Below are 8,758 nucleotides of genomic sequence, written 5' to 3' on the forward strand. Positions count from 1 at the left end.
GTGAGCAGTTTTGGTTACCTGGTTGAGACCTCTGTAGTCTACACAAAACCGCATTTCCTTCTTTCCATCCTTGGAATGGGGTTTTGGTACAAGTACCACAGGAGAAGCCCATAGACTTTCAGAGTGCTCAACCACTCCCAGTTCTAACATTTTCTGTACCTCTTGCTTTATGCAGTCCCTGACATGGTCAGGCTGCCTATAGATCTTACTTTTGACAGGCAAGCTGTCTCCAGTATCTATAGTGTGCTCACACCAAGAAGTGGTACCTGGCACAGTAGAGAAGAGTTCAGAAAACTGACCCAGGAGATTTATGCAATGGTCTTTCTGCTCAGCAGTAAGACAATCAGCCAAAACTACACCTTCCACAAGAGCATCTTGTTCTGTGGAAGAGAAGAGATCAGGTAGAGGATCAATGTCTTCTTCCTGTCCCTCATCAGTTGCCATGAGCAGGGTGAGATCAGCCCTGTCATAGTAGGGTTTCAGGCGGTTGACATGGAGCACCCTAAGGGGACTCCTGGCAGTGCCTAAGTCAACTAAATAGGTGACTTCACCCTTTTTCTCAACAATTGTGTGGGGACCACTCCATTTATCTTGGAGTGCTCTTGGGGCCACAGGCTACAAGACCCACACTTTCTGCCCTGGTTTGTACTGAACCAAAACAGCCTTCTGGTCATGCCATTGCTTTTGGAGCTCTTGGCTGGCCTGAAGGTTTTTACTGGCCTTTTTCATATACTCAGCCATCCTTGATCTGAGGCCAAGTAAATAATCCACAATATCTTGTTTTGGAGCTTTTAAAGGTTGTTCCCAACCCTCCTTGACAAGTGTTAGTGGACCCCTAACAGGGTGTCCAAAGAGGAGTTCAAAGAGGCTGAAGCCCACTCCTTTCTGGGGTACCTCCCTGTAGGCAAAAAGGAGGCATGGTAACAGGATATCCCATCTCTTGCGGAGTTTTTCAGGGAGACCCATAATCATACCTTTGAGAGTTTTGTTAAATCTCTCCACCAGTCCATTTGTTTGTGGATGATAGGGTGTAGTGAACTTGTAAGTCACACCACACTCCTTCCACATGGCCTTTAAGTATGCAGACATGAAATTGCTTCCTCTGTCTGATACTACTTCCTTTGGGAAGCCCACCCTAGAAAATATTCCCAGGAAGGCCTTTGCCACTGCCGGTGCTGTAGTGGTCCTTAAAGGAATTGCTTCAGGATATCTTGTGGCATGGTCCACTACTACCAAGATAAATCTATTGCCTGAAGCAGTAGGAGGGTCAAGGGGGCCAACTATGTCAACCCCTACCCTTTCAAAGGGAACCCCAACCACAGGCAGTGGAATAAGGGGTGCCTTTGGTGTGCCACCTGTCTTGCCACTGGCTTGACAGGTTTCACAGGACTTACAAAAATCTTTTGTGTCCTCAGACATTCTAGGCCAATGAAACAAGGGAACAAGCCTGTCCCAAGTTTTCATTTGTCCCAGATGTCCAGCTAGGGGAATGTCGTGGGCTAGAGTTAGGAGGAACTTTCTGTACTCCTGAGGAATCACTAACCTCCTGGCAGTTCCAGGTTTAGGATTCCTTGCTTCAGTGTACAAGAGGTTGTCCTCCCAGTAAACTCTGTGAGAGTCACTGACATCCCCATTAGCCTGTTTGACAGCTTGCTGTCTTAGACCCTCTAGTGTGGGACAGGTTTGCTGTGCCACACTCAGCTCCTCCCTGGCAGGCCCCCCTTCACCCAAAAGCTCAGCAGTGTCTGCTTCCAGCTCCTCTGGTGTAGGTTCTGCACAGGGTGGAAATTCTTCTTCCTTAGAAGTAGAATCCACTGTAGAGGGAGGGATAGTAGGAAGTGCTTTACTTCTACTAGCCCTAGCTTTAGGGAGCACTTGGTCCATTGTTCCAGGATCCAAGCTTCCCTGTCCTTTTAGCTTTTTGGCCTGAGCCCTGGTTAAAGCAAAAATATGCCCTGGGATGCCCAGCATTGCTGCATGGGCCTCCAACTCCACATCTGACCAAGCTGATGTCTCCAAATCATTTCCTAGTAGACAGTCTACAGGTAAATCTGTGGCTACCACAACTTTCTTTGGACCAGTAACCCCCCCCCCCAGTTGAGATTTACAACAGCCATGGGGTGGCTAAGTGTGTTGTTGTGAGCATCGGTTACTTGGTACTGGTGACTAAGTAGGTGTTATTCAGGGTGGACCAGTTTCTCTATGACCATAGTCACACTGGCACCAGTGTCCCTGTAGGCCTGAACCTCAACACCATTTATTAGGGGTAGCTGCTTGTACTTATCCATATTAAGGGGACAAGCAACTAAGGTGGCTAAATCAATAGCCCCCTCAGAGACTAACACAGCCTCTGTGGTCTCCCTAACAAGACCAACCCCAACTAAGTTACCAAAAGTGAGCCCAGCTACTCCCTTGGATTGGCATAGTAGGTTTGCTCCCACCACCACTGCTATTAGTAGGGACACTAGGTGTAGCAGTAGGGGTTGTAGTGGTAGGAGGCTTGGTGCTTTTCTTTGGACAACTGGGATCTGTTGTCCAATGGCCTTTTATTTTACATAAATAGCACCATGGTTTCTTTTCCTTGTTTTGATTAGAAGAGGATTTGGGCCCACCACCCCCACCAGAGTGTTTTTGTGGGCCTGATGAAGACTCATTTTTAGATTTGTCCCCACCCTTGTCAGAAGACCTACCATCCTTCTTCTTGCCATCTTTGTCACCCCCTGTATGAACTTTTCTGTTCACCCTTGTTCTGACCCATTTGTCTGCCTTCTTTCCCAATTCTTGGGGAGAGGTCAGATCAGAGTCCACCAAGTACTGGTGCAACAAATCAGACACACAATGATTAAGAATATGCTCTCTCAGGATCAAGTTATACAGGCTGTCATAATCAGTAACTTTACTGCCATGTAACCACCCCTCCAAGGCCTTCACTGAATGGTCAATGAAATCAACCCAGTCTTGTGAAGACTCCTTTTTGGTCTCTCTAAACTTTATCCTGTATTGTTCAGTGGTTAACCCATAACCATCCAGGAGTGCATTCTTAAGAACTGTAAAATTATTGGCATCACTTTCTTTCACATAAGGAGCCTATCCCTACCTTTTCCACTAAATCATAGCCATAGGATAGCAGCCCACTGCCTTTGAGGGACATCCTGTACAACACAGGCCCTCTCAAGTGCAGCAAACCACTTGTTAATGTCATCCCCCTCCTTATAAGGGGGAACTATCTTATGCAGATTCCTGGAATCATGCTCTTTTGCAGGATTACTATGGGGAATACTGCTGCTGCCACCATGGGTTTCTAAACCCAACTTCTGTCTTTCCTTCTCTAGTTCTAAAGACTGTCTATCCAAATCCAGCTGTTGCTTTTTAAGCTTCAGTCTGGTTTGTTCCACCCTCAACTTATTGAGTTCCCTTTCTAACAATCTGTAATTCCTAGACACAGAAGTATGATGAGAATGAACAGAAGGAGACCTGTCCCTTACAGAGGGCACCCTAACAGCTTGGCTGACAGTGTAATGTGAGAGCACACCATCTGTATGATGTGACTCCACCTCAGTACCAACTATGCTAGACTGTCTAGTAATGGGCAGGCTAAGAAGTTTCTTTCCTGAATCTTTTCCTGGGGGAGTCCCTGGATCAGATTGGGAACCATTAGCTACTTTTTCAACAGATGGGGCACTTTTAGCCTTATCTTGTTCTCTAAACATGTTAAGTAACAATTCCAAGGAAGGATTCTTCCCTACACTCAAACCTCTCTCTATGCAGAGACTCCTTGCTCCTTTCCAGCTAAGGTGATCATATGCAAGTTTGGACAGATCAACATTTTGGCCTGTGCCAGACATTTTTAGAGAGAGTTAAAGTGATAGAAAAAGAGAAAAAAGTTTGTCAGAGCTTTTAGAAAGACAGAGAAAAAACTTTTAAAACTTTTTAGAACTTTTTGAAAGTTTAGAAGTACTTTTCAGCACTTTAGAAAAGAGTGAAAAGAGGAAATGCAAAACTTTTTAGTTATGTGTACACACACTGAACTTGTTTTGTATATTTTTCTCTTATGAAAAGTACAATGACAAGAGTGGTAAGTAGTCTCAAAGCACTTATCCCACCGCTGCACAACCAATGTAGGAGGCTGGACTGGCTTGTAGTGAGTACCAAGGGGTACTTGCACCTTGCACCAGGCCCAGTTTTCCCTTATTAGTGTATAGGGTGTCTAGCAGCATAGGCTGATAGATAATGGTAGCTTAGCAGAGCAGCTTAGGCTGAACTAGGAGACGAGTGAAGCTCCTACAGTACCACTTAGTGTCATATGCACAATATCATAAGAAAAGACAATACACAGTTATACTAAAAATAAAGGTACTTTATTTTTATGACAATATGCCAAAGTATCTTAGAGTGTATCCTCAGTGAGAGGATAGGAAATATACACAAGATATATGTACACAATACCAAAAATATGCAGTATAGTCTTAGAAAACAGTGCAAACAATGTATAGTTACAATAGGATGCAATGGGGACACATAGGGAAAGGGGCAACACAAACCATATACTCCAAAAGTGGAATGCGAACCACGAATGGACCCCAAACCTATGTGACCTTGTAGAGGGTCGCTGGGACTATTAGAAAATAGTGAGGGTTAGAAAAATAGCCCACCCCAAGACCCTGAAAAGTGAGTGCAAAGTGCACTAAAGTTCCCCAAAGGACATAGAAGTCGTGATAGGGGAATTCTGCAGGAAAGACACAAACCAGCAATGCAACAACGATGAATTTCCAGTCGAGGGTACCTGTGGAACAAGGGGACCAAGTCCAAAAGTCACAAGCAAGTCGGAGATGGGCAGGTGCCCAGGAAATGCCAGCTGTGGGTGCAAAGAATCTTCTACTGGACAAGAGAAGCTTAGGTTTCTGCAGGAACGACAAGGGCTAGAGACTTCCCCTTTGGAGGACGGATCCCTCACACCGTGAGAGTTGTGCAGAAGTGTTTTCCCGCCGAAAGACCGCCAACAAGCCTTGCTAGCTGCAAATCATGCGGTTAGTGTTTTTGGACGCTGCTGTGGCCCAGGAGGGACCAGAATGTCGCAAATTGCGCCAGGAGACAGAGGGGACGTCGAGCAAGACAAGGAGCCCTCTCAGTAGCAGGTAGCACCCAGAGAAGTGCCAGAAACAGGCACTACCAGGGTGTGTGAAACGGTGCTCACCCGAAGTTGCACAAAGGAGTCCCACGTCGCCGGAGACCAACTTAGAAAGTCGTGCAATGCAGGTTAGAGTGCCGTGGACCCAGGCTTGGCTGTGCACAAAGGATTTCCGCCGGAAGTGCACAGGGGCCGAAGTAGCTGCAAAAGTCGCGGTTCCCAGCAATGCATTCTGGCGTGGGGAGGCAAGGACTTACCTCCACCAAACTTGGACTGAAGAGTCACTGGACTGTGGGGGTCACTTGGACACAGTTGCTGGATTCGAGGGACCTCGCTCGTCGTGCTGAGAGGAGACCCAAGGGACCGGTGATGCAGTTCTTTGGTGCCTGCGGTTGCAGGGGGACGATTCCGTCGACCCACTGGAGATTTCTTCGGAGCTTCTAGTGCAGAGAGGAGGCAGACTACCCCCACAGCATGCACCACCAGGAAAACAGTCGAGAAGGCGGCAGGATCAGCGTTACAGAGTTGCAGTAGTCGTCTTAGCTACTTTGTTGCAGTTTTGCAGGCTTCCAGCGCGGTCAGCAGTCGATTCCTTGGCAGAAGGTGAAGAGAGAGATGCAGATGAACTCGGATGAGCTCTTGCATTCGTTATCTAAAGTTTCCCCAGAGACAGAGACCCTAAATAGCCAGAAAAGAGGGTTTGGCTACCTAGGAGAGAGGATAGGCTAGCAACACCTGAAGGAGCCTATCAGAAGGAGTCTCTGACGTCACCTGGTGGCACTGGCCACTCAGAGCAGTCCAGTGTGCCAGCAGCACCTCTGTTTCCAAGATGGCAGAGGTCTGGAGCACACTGGAGGAGCTCTGGACACCTCCCAGGGGAGGTGCAGGTCAGGGGAGTGGTCACTCCCCTTTCCTTTGTCCAGTTTCGCGCCAGAGCAGGGCTAAGGGGTCCCTGAACCGGTGTAGACTGGCTTATGCAGAAATGGGCACCAAAAGTGCCCATGAAAGCATTTCCAGAGGCTGGGGGAGGCTACTCCTCCCCTGCCTTCACACCATTTTCCAAAGGGAGAGGGTGTAACACCCTCTCTCAGAGGAAGTCCTTTGTTCTGCCATCCTGGGACAAGCCTGGCTTGACCCCAGGAGGGCAGAAACCTGTCTGAGGGGTTGGCAGCAGCAGCAGCTGCAGTGAAACCCCAGGAAAGGCAGTTTGGCAGTACCAGGGTCTGTGCTACAGACCACTGGGATCATTGGATTGTGCCAACTATGCCAGGATGGCATAGAGGGGGCAATTCCATGATCATAGACATGTTACATGGCCATATTCGGAGTTACCATTGTGAAGCTACATATAGGTAGTGACCTATATGTAGTGCACGCGTGTAATGGTGTCCCCGCACTCACAAAGTCCGGGGAATTGGCCCTGAACAATGTGGGGGCACCTTGGCTAGTGCCAGGGTGCCCTCACCCTAAGTAACTTTGCACCTAACCTTTACCAGGTGAAAAATGGGGGTAACATGCCAGGCAAGATGGTACTTTCCTACACCCACCATATGCAAATATATTGTAACACTGCTTCAATGGAACAGCATTTGGATCCACCACATGCAAATATATTGTAAGCCTGCTTTAATGGGAACAGCCTAGCCCTAACTGCCAAGCCAGGACCTCCCCAAACTGGAAAACAGGCAATCCAGAATTGGATTTGCCCTGATTTGGGCTCATAAGCTAGGTATTTCCTTTGACACAGTGTGCACAGGACCCACATCTGGGCATACCCATGACACTTAGAGCCACATTCTAAGGTCTATAAAAAGGTGATGGGTGAAATGCTTGAATTCTTCTCAGCCACAGGTGATTACTTGGGATCCCGTCCCTCTCCACTCAACTATGTAGACCATCAAAATGGAAGCGATGGAGCATTACCCAGGGTTGCTGCAGAAAGCTGCAAACCTCAAACATGAAAAGCCACTGCCAGCAAGTATACATGATTTGGTGTCACTTGATTTAACATCCATGGGACCAGATGCTCTCCAGCCACCTACCTGCCAAATAAAGCTAACTCATCATAATCACCTTTGGTAAATTAATGTGTCACCCACTGCAGCTCTATCACAACATAATAGCACATGAAATCCAGCACACTCAAGCCACCTTCCATACTAGGAAGCTGCATCACTTCACTTCCAATCCAAACTCCATGGCCGTTAACACCCACAACAAAAAACTCCCACCTAACATACCAAACACTTTCCCCATGACTATGGGTGCCATGGCAGCTTGCAATCCTCCCAACAGTGGGTGATTTCAGATTTGATATAAATACCTTAAGGCTCAGTGTGGAATTCCGACCAGGGACAAATCCGAAACTGATCTTGATGCATTATCAACAGGAGAATCACCACAACCCTTCGCTCTAACAACTTTGTCAACACCTTACATCCTAGTTTAACATGGGCAAAGATTTATATGAACTCTTTTCCACAAGAAATCTGTAAGGCTTGGGCAACATAACTAGTAATACCTCTTTAGTTGTAGGGGGCAAAAATCCCTTCTCTTTAGGCCCCTGGAACATGGTCAATAAGTGAGGTGTCAGTATACTGGGATGAGCAGCATAGAATTGTTGATAATATTCAGCGAAGGCCTGGTTGGTGCTCAGCTGCCTATACAGTAAATTGCAGATTGGCTGTGTACAGCAGTTACTATAATTGAATTAGATTCACCATGCACTAGCCAAGTTAGTAAGCAGCCATCTATACCTTCATAACTGTGCTTCTTCCAAATGTATGCATTCTAATGATGTTTACCTAGTCTGTGAATTATGTCCTAATAAACTTTCCTGGCTGTCACCAATGCCTGACCATGTACAGGTGACAATACAGTTGCTTTTTCTAATTCCCATAAATGGCCCTCAGCTTTCTTTAAAACACTCTCTGGGATTTTTCCTAACTGTAAAGGTCATGCCCAAACAATTGTCCCCTGAGATCACATTAGAAGTGTCCCTCAAAACACAAGGATCCTGCATTGACATCTCATATAATTGAAGGAAGTGTTTGACAGCAACACCTTATTCTGTTTTATATTCTTCATTTAGAAGTGCTGCAGAATGAAAATGGCACAATTTTTGGTATTACCCATTCGCAATGGCAATTTGAGTGGGCTATGATCCCAAAATTGTAATTTTCAAATACTTTGCAGCAATCATGTCCACTAATTCCTGTGAATTACAGAGAAAAGGAAATAAACTATTCTACTGTGAAATACGTGAACATGGGAAAAGTTGGAATATTCACTGATCCCAGGATGTATACTTCTCCAGGCATCAGTCAATCTCTACTGCTATAACTGCTGTAGTGCTTTCATTTAGCCTCCATTTTAGCTTTCCTTTTTAACTTAGCATCTTCTTCTAAATGGTGATTTGCACGTTTGCCCTTAACACTAGAATGTGCCACACACATTTTTTTTTCCTCTTAGGGATTGTTGCCCTGTAGTCTGCTCAATTAGTTCCCGGGTCACGCATTTTGAATGTAACACCTTTGTTATATTTTTGTTCTCATAGGAGATGACCCTTTCTCTCCAGACTAACTAGAGAGATGCTGTTTGTCGCCTCTGGCATAGTACAATAATGATAGT

The sequence above is a fragment of the Pleurodeles waltl genome, chromosome 7 (genome assembly GCF_031143425.1).
Source record: "Pleurodeles waltl isolate 20211129_DDA chromosome 7, aPleWal1.hap1.20221129, whole genome shotgun sequence".
Classification (NCBI taxonomy): Eukaryota; Metazoa; Chordata; class Amphibia; order Caudata; family Salamandridae; genus Pleurodeles; species Pleurodeles waltl.